The sequence below is a fragment of the Macaca mulatta genome, chromosome 20 (assembly GCF_049350105.2).
Source record: "Macaca mulatta isolate MMU2019108-1 chromosome 20, T2T-MMU8v2.0, whole genome shotgun sequence".
Classification (NCBI taxonomy): Eukaryota; Metazoa; Chordata; class Mammalia; order Primates; family Cercopithecidae; genus Macaca; species Macaca mulatta.
The window spans coordinates 8,672,500-8,690,039 of NC_133425.1; the positions used below are offsets into that span (position 1 = coordinate 8,672,500).

The 17,540-nt window shown below is 42.2% G+C and overlaps 1 protein-coding gene and 1 long non-coding RNA gene across 46 annotated transcripts in view; both read left to right on the forward strand.

Annotated features, from left to right (window-relative positions):
• The window catches only part of LOC144337930 (uncharacterized), a 60,811-nt gene extending 57,063 nt beyond the window's left edge, over positions 1-3,748 (forward strand). Inside the window, exon 2 of the long non-coding RNA XR_013411571.1 lies at positions 2,126-3,748. This is a non-coding gene — a long non-coding RNA (uncharacterized LOC144337930). The remainder of the gene's footprint in view (positions 1-2,125) is intronic.
• RBFOX1 (RNA binding fox-1 homolog 1) overlaps positions 1-17,540 on the forward strand; it is a 2,485,711-nt gene that overhangs the window by 2,169,989 nt on the left and 298,182 nt on the right. The window lies entirely within an intron of this gene.

Consider the following 17,540-nt stretch of genomic DNA (forward strand, 5'->3'; position numbering starts at 1 on the left):
TGAATTGTAAGATCTTTCACCAAAATGTTACCCTCTTTATCTTCTATCTTTGGTGCCTAGTGTAGTAACAGGAAGAGATTTCGAACTGAAGACTTTAGTAAGATAGAATTGTGTATATTGTGTTTAAGTCTGGTATGTATTTAAAATGTAATTCAAATCACAAGATATTTAACATGCTATTCACTTTGCAAGTGACTTTCTGGACCACTTATCTGCAGACTATAGGACACCGGTCTGTGACCATTGTCTTCTAGGAGCGCCAGGTCTCCAGTTGAGTTAATTCCTTACACTTGTCACATAGGGGACATATTAAGTCTTCCCGAGATGAGTAGGAAACATACAGCCACATAAAAATGAATAGAACTCACTGGTGACAGAGGGTCTCAGAACTGCAGTTTTTTTCTGAACTTTGAAAGTTAGTACCAAAGAGTGAGAAGTGAATGGAAGGACACTAAAATCAATGCTTTTTAATGTAATATCGCAAGCACTGAGACTCTAAAGAACTTTATGACACATGATTCAAAAGCAAAGTGATGTTTACATAGGAAGAGTGTCCTAGCACTCTGGAATGATTTTGACATGTGTTTTCACTCTAAGTTTTGGCTGTTTTAGTTTAAGTAATAGATTTATGGTGGTATGAACACAGGTGTGAAAGAGTTCTGGGTTCAAGTTTGGTCCGTGTCCCAAGCTATGGAACTCTGGATAAACCTCTTAGTCTATTGGAACATTAGTTTTCTCATCTGTAAAACAGATGAAACTACCCGATTTTTTGGGCCCTGCTTAGCTCTGAAATTTCTCAGCTCAATGAACAATGCAAACTTTATTTTATAAACCACCAAGACATCTAAGCTTCTTCCCTTATGGCCGTTAGTGGATTAAGCCATATCCTCAGAGCAACTGTTTGGTGATTTAACCTCCCCCAGTTGCTCTATTTCCTGGGTTGTTTGTGAATAGTTGATAAAGAATTTGCAACACTAGGATTCCACATGGAAGGAGGAAATGCCTCTTTTGGACCCATTTCAAACAAGCATTGGTGGGAGATGCCTCAGATGCTTATGCTTAAAGCATCAATATCAATGCTTAACAGCTTATCAAAGTGGCAGGAGCATAGGGTTGAATCTTACGTTTTTGTTTCCCTCTGGGTGATATTTACAGGATGCTCAAGTTTGCTGGACCTTACTTTCTTCATCTGTAAAATGGGTACAGAGAACTATCTCAATGTTACAGAAAATTTGAAGATGAGGGTGAAGACGAAAGATTTTTTTAATGTCTACAGTGTTAAAGAATCTCAATATATGGTGGCTAGTATTATTGCAATTCTTATATTAACTTGGTGATAGGGATCAATGGTTGAATTATCTGGAGAACCCAGAAAAGAGAGCAGATCTTGCAAATATAGTCGCTTATCCAGATGTTAGCTGTTTGATCCCCTATCTGACAAATGCCAACTTCAATCTCTCTAACATTTCGAGACAAGAAATTATTGTCTCAGGAGACTACCAGAGAGGCAATTTTGAGCTTGAAACTTACTGATGTGATTGGCTATGACCAGGCGAGTTCTGTAGTCAGGGGCATGTGCTGAGTCTGACTCTACAGGCTGACTACAAGTCCCAGCTCTAGCCCCACATGGCTGTGGGCCAGCTATTTTCATTGTGGGGTTAGACTCCCTGGAGGAAATAATTCTCAAATGTAATGCTTGTGCTATAGTGGGGCTAGACGGCTCCCTATTCATTCCTAGGGCTACTGTAACAGATGCCCACGAACTTGGTAGCTTTAACAATTGGGAGGAAAAAGTTTGATGTCAAGGTGTCAACGGAAACAATAGACACTAGGGACGACTTGAGGGGCAAGTGTTCAGTGACTGTTGGGTACTCTGCTCACTTTGTACCTCAAACCTCAGCATCATGTAATATACTCATGTAACAAAGCTGCACATATACCCCTGAATCCAACATTAAAGTTGAAATTATATTTTTAAAAAGCAATGTCGGGCCAGGTGCAATAGCTCACGCCTGTTATCCCAGCACTTTGGGAGGCCAAAGCAGCAGATCACCTGAGGTCGGGAGTTTGAGACCAGCCTGACCAATGTGGAGAAACCCCGTCTCTACTAAAAATACAAAATTAGTTGGGTGTGATGGCACATGCCTGTAATCCCAGCTACTTGGGAGGCTGGGGCAGGAGAATTGCTTGAACCTGGGAGGTGGAAGTTTCAGTGAACAGAGATCACACCACTGCATTCTGCCCTGGGCAACAAGAGCAAAACCCTGTCTCAAAACAAAACAAACCAAAAGCAATGTCAGCAGATGGGCTCCCTAAGGAGACTTTGAGGGAAAATCCATACCCTGGCTCTCTTTTAGCCTCTGGTGGTGTCTGGCAATACCTGACATTTCTGGGCTTGTAGATGCATCTCTTCCATTTCTGCCTACATCTTCACATGGCATTCTGCTCTGTGTCTTTTGTTTTGTATCTCTTGTAAGAATTTGTCAATGGATTTGGGGCTCACTGAAGTTCAAGGTGACCCCGTATCAAGACCTTTAACTTGATTATAGCTGCAAAGACCCTCTTCCCGAATAAGGTCATAGTCACAGACACAAGGGGTTAAGACTTAGACATACCTTTTGTAGGGATACAATTCAACCCACTGCCATTTTATTGTCAACTATCCTTGCATGGAGAAAAGTTCAATTTAACTTAGACCATTCAACAACAAAAAGCTAACAGTTTTCTGTGGGCAGTTACTATGTACCAGGCATTGTGCTAATTGATAATGGGCATTATATTTTAAAATTTTATCTTAACAATTCTATGAGGTAGGGATTATGGCCTTCCCTGATTTATTGATGAGAAAATTGAGCCTCAGGAAGGGAAGACCATTTTTCTTAGTCACCCAACTAAGAAAGTGGCAACATTGGTATCCTAATCCAGAATTTTCTGATTCTGCCGTTTATGCTTTGAACCATTATGCTAGAAGTTCTCAAACTTTGTCATGCATAAGAATCTCCTGGGGTTGTTAAAATTGCACCTTCCCCAAAGCTCCCATCTCTACAGAGATTCTGATTCTGTAGGTAGAGGGGAGGGGAAAGGATAGGCATTAAAAATAACTGCATTATGTAATTCTGCCCCCTCTCTCCTCCCACTGAACCCATCTTTAAGGAAATTGCAACCTCAGCACAGGGTCTAGCAGACATATTCAGATCATCCCTGAAGACAGAAATCCTCAAAAGTGAAAAAACACAAGAAAGCCCATGTTGCTTTTTTAAAAAATTTAAATTTATAGCAAAAGCTACCTTGACCCACAGCTTTCCCCCTCCTGGTCCCTTACAAATACATTCCTTTCCAGATTGTTCAAGAACACAGTTTGTATTACCATCTACCTGCAAGAAGAAATTTGGAAATAGGTGGTATTGCTCCTAACCCCTTCTTGAATTTGAGTCTGCTCGTTCTTCAACCATTTTGAGGTTTTTCCATTTAGATGATGTCCACAGAGCTAGAGGAGTAAAAATTCTTCTGCAAAACACAGTGGATGAACCATCAGTCTGCAATAATCCAGTCAATTAAAAATGGATTTCAAGTGATCTCATTGTTCAATTCCCACCTATGAGTGAGAACATGTGGTGTTTGGTTTTCTGTTCTTGCGATAGTTTGCTGAGAATGATGGTTTCCAGCTGCATCCGTGTATCCTAGAAGTTAGGTATAATAATAATAATTTAAAAAAAGAAAAAAAGAAAAAAAAAGAAAGAGAAAGAAAGGGAAAGAAAGAGAGAAAGAAAGAAAGAAAGAAAGAAGAAAGGGGAAGAAGGAAGGAAGGAAGAAAGGAAGGAAGGAAAGGAAAGGAAGGAAGAAAGGAAGGAAGGAAGAAAGGAAGGAAGGAAGAAAGAAAGAAAAAGAAAGAAAGAAAGGAAGAAAGAAAGAAAGAGAGTACTGTCTGTAGGAGAAAGACCTCTGTTTATTAATGTATTACGTTTCTTCTAGATGGGAGGACACCAAGCAGAGATTTTGTCTTATTCAACTTCGTCACTCCAAGATTGCTGAGTTGATAATAAAGGTCTTGCATTATCCACTTAAAAAAAAAAAATGGATTTCAGCTCCCAGCAGCATGGTGGTGATGTTAGGAGGAGTTGGTGTTCACAATGCTGTTGGTGCTCTTGCCCATTGAGTGATATTTAGGGGATCTTCTGCCACAGAGGAAGCAGTGCAGTTGATGATCTTTGCAACTAAAGAAGCAAAATTGAAGCGTCACATACCACCACTGCATTTTGTTTCAAATATGTTACCCTGCCAACCTTGGAGCCACGCATGAAACCCAGGAATGTGAAGGATCAGAAGTAGGAAATCTTGCCCGATGCAGCTGATTCGAGAGGGTGTATCCAAAGTACAGTCCCAAGACATCCAGGAGAATTTGCCTGAAGAGAGGCAACATGTAATGGTAGTCAAAAATCCAGAAGAGCTAGGCTGCCTGATGAAGCTATTTTTAAAAATTATATCTTCATTGCATTTATTTTTAATCACACAGTAGTTGGCGTAAAACCATTCTCTCTGTGAAATAAGTCAAACTACACGTAACTATGCAAAAACATATAGAGAAAAAGGTGAAGATTTTCAAATTTTTAATAGCATCTGAATTACATTGCTTCTTTCAAGGAGGTAACCTTTGCTGAGTATTTAGCAGTTGTTCCAGACTTTTCTCTGATAAACTTCCACCTTCAACATAAAATAACGATAGGTGGTTTGGGAAGCCATAGATGGGATGGCTGGATGGATTGATAGCTAGATGGCTAAGTATGTTGATAGACAGGCAAACAGATTAGGTAGGTAAAAATAAAATAAAATAAAATAAAAAATAAAAATAAAAATACAAAGATAGAAACATAGTTTACAATGCAAGCATCTGGGCAGAGGAAATTTTGCCCTGTGTTGTTTATGCTCTGTGTGATTCTGGCAATTGGTAAATTCATTGATCCGCTTCTTTGAACCCACTTTTCATTATCTATCAAGTAGAGGAAAATAGTGTCTTTGTTGCGTGCCTGCAGAATTGAGGATGACCGTGAGGTAATGATGAAACGTGTTTGAAAATATTATGGACTCAACAGACATATTGAGACAACTCAGGAGACGTCACAGGCCCAGCTTCTATAAGATGATATAACGTAGCACAGGAGGCCAAAAGAGTTTCCAAATTGCATAAAGGAAACTTGATTGTCCTTTAAAAATGGCTCTGGAGAAATTTTATACCCAGACTCATGTCATCTCTCAGTGAGGTTAAATCTCAAAAAGAGGAATATCATGTGTTAATAATACATCAAGCATGCAGCAGGTAGATGTTCTTTTCCTTCCCTTTAAAAAGCTATTTTTATTTTATTTTCATTTTTAATGTATATTTTAATGATGCAGAGCGTCATGTTCCTCAGAGTCAGACTGTATCCTAAAGTAATGGTTTGGTTAAAATATAGAATGGATTTTTGCCAAATTGAAAAATATATATGTTGTATTTTATTTTATTTTATTTATTTTTTTTTTTTTTGAGACGGAGTCTCACGCTGTTGCCCAGGCTGGAGTGCAGTGGCGCGATCTCGGCTCACTGCAAGCTCTGCCTCCTGGGTTCACGCCATTCTCCTGCCTCAGCCTCCTGAGTAGCTAGGACTACAGGTGCCCGCCACCGCGCCCGGCTAATTTTTTGTATTTTTAGTAGAGACGGGGTTTCACTGTGGTCTCGATCTCCCGACCTTGTGATCCGCCCGCCTCGGCCTCCCAAAGTGCTGGTATTACAGGCTTGAGCCACCGCGCCCGGCCTATATGTTGTATTTTAAAACTCAAGCTGTGATGAGCAACTCTTTGAAAATACGTTTAAATATTCACAGAGTCTTGTCTGAAGACTCGCCTGTAAGGGAGGGTCAACTAAGTTATTCAGTCCCAGACGTTGTTAACTGCCCTGAAAGTGGTGGTTAATAATGTCCTTTTGAAGTGAAAAGTAGTAAGCATGTTCCTGAACTCTATTATCAATCTTTAATAATTTCAGATTAAGGCATTGTACTTTCATACAAAGGAATATCATCTTTAAAAAGTGGTCTTAAATAAAATTTCACAAATAATAATATCCCATCCTCTTGCATTTGAGAATTTCTGCCAAGAGATAGGAGAAAATAAAGACTCCTTGCTACTTTTAGGAGGTCGTTGTTGGGAACAGACTTCAAAGTAGGTGAACTTCGGTAATGCAAAGATTGTTACTCCTTGGTTTCCAGATCCTTATGCATAATTCGAATATGAGTGGCTTTCAATGCTAAGTATATGAGATTCCCCTCTGTTAATTAGGCTGTTTCAGATGAGCCTAATTGGACAGCCACTGGCACATAATATGGTAAATATTTCATATAACGTGACTTTGAGAAGAAGGGTGCCCCTCCTCCTTAATCCCACTGGATAGGATGGTATAACCTCAACAGCAGGGATAGCTTAACTCTAGAAAGAGTTGTTATTTATCTGAGGGCACCTGTAAGGGGAACATCACCTAACTCATTCAGTCCTAGACCTTGATACCTAAAGTACAAACTGTGGTCTATAGACGTAAGAAGGCTTGGAGGCGATTCTAGAAACATTGAAGAAAATTTGCAATTTCTCCTCCTCCAACCTGATCTTCAAGAAGGAGGTGAACCTGGAACTCCCCATTCACAACGCACTTGTGGAATAAAATGGGCTTGATTTTTCTTGGACTACCTGACCACTTCTTTTTATTTTCCCCCAGCTCTGTGGGGTATAATTAACAAATATAAATTATATACTTTTAAGGTATACCACTTGATATTTTGATATATGTATACATTATGCAGTGACCACCACTCTGAATCCAATGAACATATCTATTAGCTTAGAGTTCCATTTTTTGGTAAGATCACTTAGAATCTACTCTCTCAGCAAACTTCAAGTATACGATACGGTATCATTGATTGTAGTCACCATGGTATACATTAGACCTCTAGAATTCATTCATCTTGGAAAACTGAAATTTTGTACTCTTTGACTAACATCTCCCCATTCCCTCCTCCCTTCAGCCTCTGGCAACCTCTGTTCTACTGTCTATCTGTCTATTTCTATGAATTTTGCTGTTTTAGATCCTGCATATAAGTGAGATCTTACAGCATTTGTCTTTCTGTGTCTGGTTTATTTCTCTAGCATAATGTCCTCCAGGTTCACCCATATTGTTGTAAATGACAAAATTTCCTTTTTTTTTTTTTTTTTTTTCTGCCCAGGCTGGAGTGCAATGGTGCAATCTCAGCTCACTGCAACCTCCACTTCCCGAGTTCAAGTGATTTTCCTGCCTCAGCCTCCTGAATAGCTGGCATTACAGGCACTCGCCACCAATCCCTGCTAATTTTGTATTTTTAGTAGACATGGGGTTTCACCATGTTGGCCAGGCTAGTCTCGAAACCCTGACCTCAGGTGATCCACCCACCTCGGCCTCCCAAAGTGCTGGGATTACAGGCATGAGCCACCGTGCCCGGCCTCCTTCTTTTCTTAATAGATGAATAATATTCTAGTATATATATAAATTTTAATTAAATAATTAAATATTATTCTTATATATATATATATAAAACCTTTTTTATTCGTTCATTTGTTAATGGATGCTTAGGTTGTTTTCGTTATTGTGAATAATGATGCAATGAACATGGGAATGCATATCCTGATTTTATTTTATTTTATTTTATTTTATTTTATTTTATTTTATTTTATTTGAGATGGAGTCTCACTCTGTCACCCAGGCTAGAGTGCAGTGACTCAATCTTGGCTCACTGTTACCTCCAGCTCCCAGGTTCAAGCGATTCTCCTGCCTCAGCCTCTTGAGTAGCTGTGATTACAGGTGTGAGCCCCCATAGTCAGCTAATTTTTGTATTTTTAGTAGAGACAGGGTTTCACCATGTTAGCCGGGCTGGTCTCCAACTCCTGACCTTAGGTGATATGCCTGCCTCAGCCTCCCAAAGTGCTGGGATTCCAGGCATAAGCCACCGTGCCCAGCTGAGATAGGAATTTATTTAATGTCACCTTGTAGCTCACTGACCTATCAGGGACAGGCCTCCAAACTTCTGACATCCAGTGTTAGCTTCTTAGAGGTGAATGATGATGGCTTCTGCTAACATTTTCTGTCAGGCACTGCATGAAGTACTTGGCACGAATGACCTCCATAGATACGTGCTATTATCATTTCTGCTTTACAGTTGAAAAAGTAAATGCTTAAAGAATGTAAATAATTTACACATGAGCGACCAGGACCTAAACCTCAGACGAGAGCCTGTCTCCCAATCACGCTGTGCTGCCAGCCTTGGAAATAGGTAGCGAGTCTGTGGATATTAAAAGAATGCTTTTCCAGAAAAAGAAAAAAAAAAATGAATGCACTTTTTAATTGTCTGATTCCTTGCTGTTCATGTCTTTATCAGGTAGAATGCACGATAGGTTATCATTTCCTTTTCATTGACGCAGAAACAGATGTGGGCTCTCCTGGAATGTGATATGAATTGGTTGAGGGGGTACCATTCAGGATGGTGTTTCTGGGTCAATGGATTTTATTTCCAGTGAGTAGCTAGGTGGGCGTAGGTCCTCGTTTCTCACGTCTGCTCCCTCTAGTAGAGATGATTTTACTCCACAGCAGGAAAGATGCCTGCTACGCCACAAAGGGTATTATTTCAGATACGGTAATGACACATAAGGGTGTGTTTTCAAAGCTGGGCAGTGTATGCTTGCTAGGTTGCAGGGTGATCCTTGAGAGCTTTCTGGGCACATCCTAGAGAAAAATCTCCAGTGAGGCTGCAGTTGCAATTTATTTCCTCATTCTCGCAAGAAAGCTGTTGACGATACAGCAGTGTTTGTTTTCTGCTTGGTAAAGTAGAAAGGAAAACAGCAGAAATTAGCACGGCACAGCGCTGATGCCAGCCCAGAGGCAGGGCCTCTCCTGGTACCCCCCTGCTGCAAACCTTTGCCGCTGGAAAGCCTTCAGCTGCGATGAGATTAGCAGATGCAGCAGTTCACGCCAAGGCGCTGTGCAGTTTTTTCCCTGTTCCACCAGGTGTTGCCAGAGAACATTGAGCGGAGCTGAGCTCTGGGCGAAGTGTGTTCCCAGCTGCTCTGGAACACTCTGGCTGTTCTGAAGGGAGCAATTAAATGAGTTATGCTGACTGGAGCAACCCTCTTCCTTGCACATTTAAATATGCCCCCTGTGTGTGCCTCATGCCTCACATTTCAAATAAACACATTTTTGATGTGCCTTTGGATCTGCTCACACATTGTCATATTGGAGGAATCAGAGCAAGCAAGGCTGTGCGGATCTGGGCTCCAACCCAGGTTCCAGCTGCACCTGTGGTCAACCTTCCCTGTTACCAGAAAGCGGACAGTAAGCTTGGATGACACAGAGGGGATTCTCAATGCTAGGGTTTTTGCCTGTTAAGTGAAGGCAGTTTCTTCTAACACCTGTTTCCTTTCTACTTTTCCATACCTGGAGCATTGAGATCACAGTCCTAGGGCAGTGATTCTCAGCCAGGTGTGACTCTGTGTCCCCAGGGTGCCTTTGGCCGTGTCCAGAGACATTTTCAGTTGTCATGACTGGGGAGTTGAGGGATGCAACTGACATCGAGTAGGTAGAGCCTGAGATGCTGCCATTGATCCTGCAACACACAGAGCAGACCCCCTACAACAAAGAGTTACCTGGTTTGAAATATTGACAGTGGTGAAGGGAAGGGGAGAAACCCCATTCTGAACATGAAGGCTTTATTAGCAAGATACCTGCATCGCCCAAAACACAGAGTACAATCTTTGAAGCTGTGATTGTTCCAGAAAAGCTCATCTAGATCACGACACCTAAACATCACACCTCACCAAGGTAACAACCCCACCAAGGATTAAAAAAGAGGCGCCATATGCCGTGGGCCTACTGTGTGCCAAATACCTTGTTCCTATAGTTTCTAATCCTTATAGAAATAATGTTGAGTGGGATTATGCATTATAGAAGAGGAAACCAAGGCCCAGAGCTCTTGCTTTCCTTGCTCAGAATACCTGGCTACTACGTATGGGAGTCTCGTTTTCATCCAGTCCCTTGCTTTCGCTGTCTCACCCTGTGGCCCAGAGGGTGGATGAATGTGGGTTTCCAAAAGAAAACCTACTTTTTAGTCTTGCTTTTGAGTGGACAGTAAATTAGAGAGTGATGCAAAAACACTTAGAAGAAAAACAATTAAAAAATACAGACTTTCTAGAATCCAGTGTTGTCCTGCCTCTAAAACTCTCTGCCTTCCAGGGTGACCATGCAGCCACGTGGCACATTATTACTTGACACCTACTGGGTCCGTTTTCAGTTACTGCTGCGGCAAATTACTACAAATTCCATGGCTTACAACGACACAGAGTTACTCTGTTAGAGTTCCAGAGGCAAAAAGACTGAAGTAGATCTTACTGTACTACATTCAAGGCTTCCGCAGGACTGTTTCTTCTGAAAGTCTAGGGGAAAGTCTGCTTCCTTGCATTTTCCAGTTTCTAGAGGTCGCCTGTATTCCTTGGCTCATGGCCCCTTCCTCCATCTCCAAAGCTGTCAGTGTAGCATTTTGAAATCTCTCTCTGTCTCTGCCTCTGCATTCATATGTCCTGTGATCTCTTAGGGACCCAAGTGAGTATGCTGACCCACCCTAAGGTAATCTAAGATAATGTCCCATCTCAAGACCCTGATCTTAATTTTTTTTTCATTTTCATAGGTGTTTGGGGGAACGGGTGGTATTTGGTTACATAAGTAACCTTTAGTGGTGATTTGTGCAATTTCGGTGTGCCCATCACCCAAGCAGTATACAATGAATCTGATTTGTAGTCTTTTGATCACATCCGTAAACTCCCTCTTGCCAGGTAAAGTGGGGAGTAGGACAGGAGCATGTTTGGGAGAAGGATGTTATTCTAAACGTAGTTTAGAGCTGCCACTGCTAGAGATAACGGGAATAAAGTAATGGAAAAACATAGATTTTTGTCTTCAAGGGATTTGTATGCGGGGGGGGGGGGGTGTGTGTGTGTATGTATGTGTGTGGTGCAGAGGAGAATGGCACACACAGAAAAGACACCATGACACTAATTACTCTCAGACAGGTATGACTGTCATCGGCCACATGAATCTTTGTATCCCCAGAGGCTGTTATGGTGCCTGGTAAGTGGCATGGTAGGGGCGCAGTTTGTATTTCCTGTATTAGTTTTTATAGGGAATGTAGGAGCCGAATTCAATAGAAATACAGAAGAAAGACTGCATATTATAGCAACCAAAATATGGCAGCATACCTATTATCTTAATTGCTATGAAGATTCACCTTAATATAATGCTGGTTGATATGCAGAATAATAACCCCAAGACTGTGCAAGTTTTCACAGTGCCTTCTGTATCTTCATAGATTCAGTCTATTCAGTTACACTCTAGTGTTGTACAGGCTTTCATATTTCACTGGGGGTGGGAAAACTATGGCCCTCGGAACAAATCTGGCCTATGGACTGTTTTCCTAGACAGAATGTTATGGGAACGCAGCCATGCACATTTGTTTACCAATCATGGATGGCTGCTTTTGGGCCGCAGTGGCAGAATGGAATAATCACAATGAATGTATGGCCCATATTGCATAAAATATTTATTCCCTGGCTCTTTACAGAAAAAAAAAATTGATAACCCTTGCTTAATGCAATTGGATGCCGGCAAGCTCCCTTAGTGAGGACACGGAAAGGTTGATTAACTGGAACCCAACACTCGCGACACTGGGGGTCAGAACATACACATTCTTTGAATTACAGTATTTGTGACATCCTCCTATTAAACGTCTTACTGCAAATAATAAAAGTCTCAACTTAATGGAGACTGGCACTCAAATCGGTTAGATTTTTTTTTCCTCAGCTATGTTTAGTGAGATAAATTGTGCTTCACTGCAGTGACTTGTAGATGACAATATAGCAGAGGAAATTTTAATACGGTGACTGTATTCATTTTGAAATTTAAAAAAAATGTTAAACTGTGTCTGAGCACAGTAAACCATTCAAAACTGTCACTGCACAGAGACGAATGGGAGAAAAAGTGCATCTCCGAAAATATTCCATAAATATCCTTAAATTATAACATCTGTTTGATCTGCTGAGAAGTAACTAATTCCTCACACTTCGCATCTCTCCAGACTGCCCATTGGTTGTCCTGAGTATTGCGATTGCTGTTCCTGATAACTGACTGATAATTTAATTTAATAAGACCTTATCTTGGTCTAGATGAGCAGTCAAGGCTGCTATCTCCTAGAGCACGTTTCTCCACCATTGACATTTTAGGCCGAACATGTAATTTTTTGTTGTAGGTAGACATCCCATGCATTGTAGGATACTGGACAGCATCCTTGGCCTCCTATCCACTTTATGCTGGTAGCATCCCCTCCCTCCTTGTTGTGTCGTTACTACCGAAAATGTCTCCAGACACTGCCATTGTCCCTAAGGCGTGGGGCGGGGGGGGTGGTGAACATCGTCCCCAGATAAGAACCATTGTTCTAGAGGCATGGTGTTGGAAGTGCTGGGCACCTTTCATGTAAATCATTGCATATTGTTATCCCAGATGAACTTTCATTCTCTCCTTTTTGCATCCCCACCCCTCAATTCTTCCCCTCTTTTCTCCTGCGCTGGGCTTTTCTTCATGTCTAAATGCACTGCAAATACGAGATTGCCTTGAACTCCTCCAGCTTTTCCCGATAACCCTGAGCTGCGCTGTCGCTCTAAGCCAGATCAGCAGAATCCGGCCTGTGATCAGGTTCCGGGAGCTGGAGGACCTCTCCGTCTCAGGCTGCTGTGATCAGACAGTCTGGAGAATGAGAGTCTCTCTGATGTGGTCTTATCAGGCTGAGCCTAATGTCAACCCTGTTAGAGGAGCTTTGTCCGATCTGCCTGTAGCTTTGTTCTGAACCGTTCAGTAACAGTTCACTGGAGCAGAAAGAGCCCTGTGAATTGATATTATAAACCCGCATGCCTGTTTTATTCATTGTGGAGGCAACAGAATATAACACAAGTATTTATTTTTAGTGGTTGGAGAATGGCATTTCTTTCCCCATCCCCATTGTCACAGAATGCAGAAGACAGCACAGGGCTCCTGAACACAATTCCATCAGTAAGCTGTTGCCAATTGTTTCTGGTTTCGATTGTTTTGCACTAGCCTAAGTGGTGTATGTCTGTGCATTGAATACGTATGTGTACGTAATATGTATTACATTCGTTTGGATGGTCTTAATAAGGAGCCACAGGCTGTCAAATGTAATCCAATCACTGTAGGCCGGACCTTCCATCCCTGGCTGTTCCCTTAACCCCACCACCACCTTGATTTCATTGAAAGTTAGATTTTCTAGAAAAATTCATGAAACTTCATCACGTTTCATTCATTCCTTGCTCCTGGGCATTCCTCGCTGAATTTCAGGAGCTGTGAAATTTCTCTTTAGTCCCATTGCTTTGATATGGCAGAGGCTGGGCAATAAAGAAAATGAAGTGTGGAAAAATGGAGTTATGGCAATGTCTTAAATGAGGGGAGGGGTCTTCTCACGGAGGCTGGGTAAGAAATGAGGGAGTCACTGCCTGTGGTCTGAGGTGACATTTCTCTAACAGATCGGGAGGAGGACCAGGGGACACAGCTGGATGGCTGCAATACCAGGGGCCCTTCAGTTGTAATTAAAGCTGCATCTTACATTGGCATCTTCAATGATGATGATGATGATGATGATGATGATGATGATGATGATAGGATGATAGTAGATTGAACCATAGGAAATTGCTGGCATTTGACAATTGTTAACCTATGTAAGTGTCACTTTCCTACAGTGCAACTTAATAATTGTACACATAATAGCTCATCTGCGCCTGGTGACCACTATGGTCCAGGCACAGTGCTGTAAGCACTGCACATGTCTTGGCTCTTTAGACCAACGCAACCACTCTCTATTACAGATACTGTTATTGCTCTCACTTGACAAATAAGGATGCTGAGCTGTGGGAATAACTTGCCCAATGCCACTAAATGGCAAAACTGGGATTAAAGCCTAGGACATTAAGACTGCAGTCTCGGCTGGGTGCGGTGGCTCACACCTGTAATCCAGCACTTTGGGAGGCCAAGACAAGTGGATCACCTGAGGTTGGCAGTTCAAGACCAGCCTGACCAACGTGGAGAAACCCCGTCTCTACTAAAAATACAAAATTAGCTGGGAGTGGTGGCACATGCCTGTAATCCCAGCTACTCAGGAGGCTGAGGCAGGAGAATCACTTGAACGTGGAAGGCAGAGGTTGCAGTGAGCCGAGATCATGCCATTGAACTCCAGCCTGGACAACAAGAGTGAAACTCTGTCCCAAAAACAAAACAAAACAACAAAAAAACAAACTGTGGTCTCCTCTGTTAACCCCTATCCTCCTCTCTTGGTTGGATAACAGTTTTAGATAGATGTTCCTACTTCCCTCAGAGGGTCCTGCATTTTCATCAGGCTTGAGGATCATGAGTTTTCACGTGTGTGTGTGTGTGTGTGTGTGTGTGTGTGTGTGTGTGTGTGTAAGTCCACCTAATTGTGGGGAGTACTAGTAAGTTCCAGCAATCTACTCTGCACCTAGTAATCAACTTGAATTTTTTTTTTATTTTTTATTTTTTTTTTTGAGACCGAGCCTCACTCTGTCCCCCAGGTTGGAGTGCAGTGGTATGATCTTGGCTCACTTTGAGTTTAAGAGATTTTTGTGCCTCATCGTACCGAGTAGCTGGGACTACAGGCATGAGCCACCATGCCTGGCCAATTTTTGTATTTTTAGTAGAGACGGGGTTTTGTCATGTTGGTCAGTTGGTCTTGAACTCCTGACCTCAGGTGATCTGCCCACCTCAGCCTCCCAAAGTGCTAGGATTACAGCTACCACACCTGGCCAATCAACTTGAATTCTAAGAATGGCTGACAAAGAACTTTGTCTTGAAGGTTGTGTGTTAAGCAAGAAGCATCAGGTCTCATCCTCATCAGTTTAGCCACAATCCCACATTAGTTTTCCTGACGGTGTGTGGAATTTCAGTTCTACAGTCTTCCTTCTCTAAATTTCACCCCATCTTTCGGAGAGGAGACGAGGCCGTAACAGACTTAGCAAAGATGCTGAACACATGAAAATGGGAAGTACTATTTAAAAATGGAGTAAGTTTTTTCTTCCCCCAAATCTATAACACCAGTCTAATTATAAGAAAAACATCAGATAACTTCCAATTGAGGGACATCGTGCAAAATATCTGACTGTCAAAGTGATCAAAGATAAGGAATGTCAGGCCGGGCACAGTGGCCCACACGTGTAATCCCAGCACTTTCGGAGGCCAAGGTAGGTGGATCACCTGAGGTTAGGAGTTCGAGACCAGGTTGACCAACATGGAGAAATCCTGTCTCTACTAAAAGTACAAAAATTAGCTGGGCATGGTGGTGCATGCCTATAATCCCAGCTACTTGGGAGGCTGAGGAAGGAGAATCGCTTGAACCCAGGGGCGGAGGTTGCAGTGAGCTGAGATCATGCCATCGCACTCCAGCCTGGACAACAAGAGCGAAACTCCGTTCAAAAAAATAAAAAAAGGAAAGTGTGAGAAATTGTCACAGACAAGAAGAGCCTTCAGAGTCACGGCCACCTAGATGTTATGTGTTATCTCAGATGGGATCCTGGAGCCGAAAAAGGACATTAGATGAAAACTAAAGCAATCTAAGTATAGGCTGCAGTTAATCATAATGTACTCATACTGGTTCCTCAGTTGTGAAACAGGTACCACACTACCGTAAGATGTTAATAACAGTGGAAATTGGTTGGGCATGGTGGCTCACGGCTTTAATCCCAGTACTTCAGCGGAACACCTGAGGAGTTCCAGACTAGCCTGGCCAACATGGCAAAACCCCATCTCTACTGAAAGTACAAAAATTAGCCGGGCGTGGTGGCATGTACCTGTAATCCCAGCTACTCATGAGGCTGAGGCAGGAGAATCACTGGAACCTGGGAGACGAAGGTTGCAGTGAGCCAAGATTGCACCAGTGTACTCCAGGTTGGGCAATACAGTGCGACTCTGTCTCAAAAATAAATAAATAAATAAATAAATAAATAAACAAACAAACAAACAAACAAGTTAATAATAGGGGAAATTGTTGAGTACATGGAAATTGTCTGTACGAACTTCGCAACATTTCTGTAAATCTAAAATAAGCCCACACAAAAGGTATGAACTAACCAGATACTTTCTAGATTTTGTGTTCATAGGGGTTATCACTTAGTAATATAAAGCATTGTATCTGAGATTTCTCCTATGTCTGTTAGACTCCCAAAGACTTTGAAAAGTCCCACAGTAAACAGCATAAACAAATTTGTGTGGCTTGTTTTAGTTCAGGTTTTCCCAAGCTGATTTAATCATGGAATTATTTTACTTGAGAAGCAGTGATAGGGAAAAACAATGTAGGTCACAAGCCTCTGTGATCACAAGGCCTTTCATAGCACCAGCTTTTCCCAGGACACACCATTGAGACACCTTGGCATCACTACCCGGAAGCCTTAGTAACCTCTTTGTGTCTCAACACTGATTCTCGCCTGTAAACCATTCCTTTCCCCTGGCCACCCTCTTCCATCTGACTCCCTGCCTCCCTTCCCCAGTTTTCCTCGGTAGCAATGGGTCCCACACATCCCTGGATCACTTGTTAAAACTAGATGTCCAGCCTCAACCCCCAGAGTTCCTGATTCAGTGGGTCTGGGATGGGGCCCAGAAACTTCGCACTTCTCACAAGATCCAAGGTGAGGTCAATACTACCATCCTGGGGACTGCACTTTGCAAACCACTGAGATGCCCTCCATCTCCTTGTAAGGCTACCATCCATTCCACCATAGATTCCAGGCTTCGGCCCTCCCCTTGCTTGTCCTCTTGCCGTTCTCAGGCCCTGGTCGCCTGGTATCTAACATAAATGTCAACAAAGTATTCCTCAGTGGGTGTGGCATTCAGAAATGGATAGGATTCAAACAAACAAAGAGGGTTACTTGGTTTAAGAGCACAGTTTACTGACAAGAGTATTTTCTTTGTAGTTTTGTAGAGCTGGATCCCAGGTACCTCTCATGAAGCCCGTGAACTTGGTTTCTGCCCTGTAAATTGAGGATGATGAGACTCACCACTTTGGCTTTTGTGAGGATTAATGGGTTTGCATTATTTAAAGTGCAGAGCCTGGCACATTGTAACAGCTCATTAGTAATTACTTTGCTAACCCTAAGGAGATGGTTCTCAGATGTTGGCAGCCATCTTCACCTCCTGCAGAGATGTGGAGGTGCAGAGTCCTGACCCTGTCTCCGAAGACTGTCACTCATCAAATCTGGGAATGAGATGAGAATCAGTTCATGTTACAAACCAACCAGAAAATCCCAATTCAAGGGGTCTACAGACAATTCATTCATTCATTCTTCACTTAGTTATTCAACAAGTGTTTCCCATACACTTCCATGCACCAAGATGGGATTGCAGGTGGCAGGGATACAGAAATGAACAAAACGTAGTGCTC